Source organism: Podarcis vaucheri (assembly GCF_965113315.1).
Source record: "Podarcis vaucheri genome assembly, chromosome: 1".
NCBI classification, from domain to species: domain Eukaryota; kingdom Metazoa; phylum Chordata; class Lepidosauria; order Squamata; family Lacertidae; genus Podarcis; species Podarcis vaucheri.
The window spans coordinates 22,704,423-22,705,908 of NC_138759.1; positions in this window are offsets into that span (position 1 = coordinate 22,704,423).

Here is a 1,486-nt window from a genome sequence, read left to right on the forward strand (position 1 = left end):
TTCTGGTGAACCAGAGCAGTGCACGGAAACGCCGTTTATCTTCCCGCCGGATCGGTACCTATTTATCTACTTGCACTTTGACGTGCTTTCAAACTGCTAGGTTGGCAGGAGCTGGGACCGAGCAACGGGAGCTCACCCTGTCGCAGGGATTCGAACCGCCGACCTTCTGATCGACAAGTCCTAGGCTCTGTGGTTTAACCCACAGCGCCACCCGCGTCCCTAAAATGAGAGTACCTACCCCTAAACATTTTTTTAATAGGAAAAAAACCACTGGATAGCAGTATCAATAAGTCACCAGCTTGGCTATTCTTAGGCTGTGTACACCTTCAAAGCATATTTGAAACGCATTCTGTCCCTCAAAGAATTCTGGGCATTGTAGTTTAACCCTCACATAGTTATAATTCTTGGCAACCCTTGACAAACTGCATTGCCCAGAATTCTTTGATGAAAAGAATGTGCTTCAAATGTGCTTTAAAGGTGTGGTATGTACACAACCGTAAAGAACTCAAATGTGAAATTGCTGATCTTCAAAATACGTAACGCTCTGAGACTCAGGCTTTCTAACTGAAGACAGGAAAGAAGCCAATGTAGCATCTCAGTAGCCTGTCCAGTTTTGCAGCCTAATAGGTTGACCTGTTTGGATTTCCCTTACTTGTGACAAAAGTTAGCTGCTAAACTATGGCATAGTAGACAGACACTCAGACTTAAAGTGGGTAAACTCAGGTTCAAATCCTTGCCTGGACCTGAAACACATTGGGTACCTTTTGGCCTTCCACTGGTCTGGTTTGTATGATACTCAAGCCAAACCATAGTTTACTGGGACTATGCAAATGTGTAAACTTTGCTCATTCCCTAAGTTTTTTGCTTGTTTTTTTTTTTGCTCCCATGGCTTAGCGAGTGGTCTGAACCCAGGTTTGTGGTAAAGGTTTTTTTTTTTGGGGGGGGGGTTACTATAGTTCATAGTTAGTGAGTAGGAAGCTCTCCGATAAGCCTGGATTTGTACATCACACAAAACCAAACCATCACTTGACTCAGCATGATGGTTGCACAATCCTGGTAAGCCATAGTTTGGTTTGCCATGTTGCAAAACCAAGGCAGTGTCTCCCAGAATGGCTTACTTTGCAATGTTGTTTTGGGGGTTTAAAAACTCTGTGTGTGTGTGTGTATGTATGTGATGTGTGTGTAACCGTGTGTGTGTAACCCTGAACTCTTCTGAGGAAGTATGGGATAAAAAACTGAGATTACATGTGCTAAAAACAACCCTTGAAAAATATCAGTCCGGCCATAGTCATTTGAAGATTGCATGGCCATTGTAAACTCCTTTCCAACTTTCAGCAACATGGCCATATATGGTTTACTTGTACAGGGCAATAAATAAATAATGATGTAACAAAAAGGTCAGGCTTATGTCATTTCGGAAAGGGATGTTACAGAAAGCGAAGTTCTACAGATTATAATGCTGCAGGGAGAAAACTTGAGAGGGGAA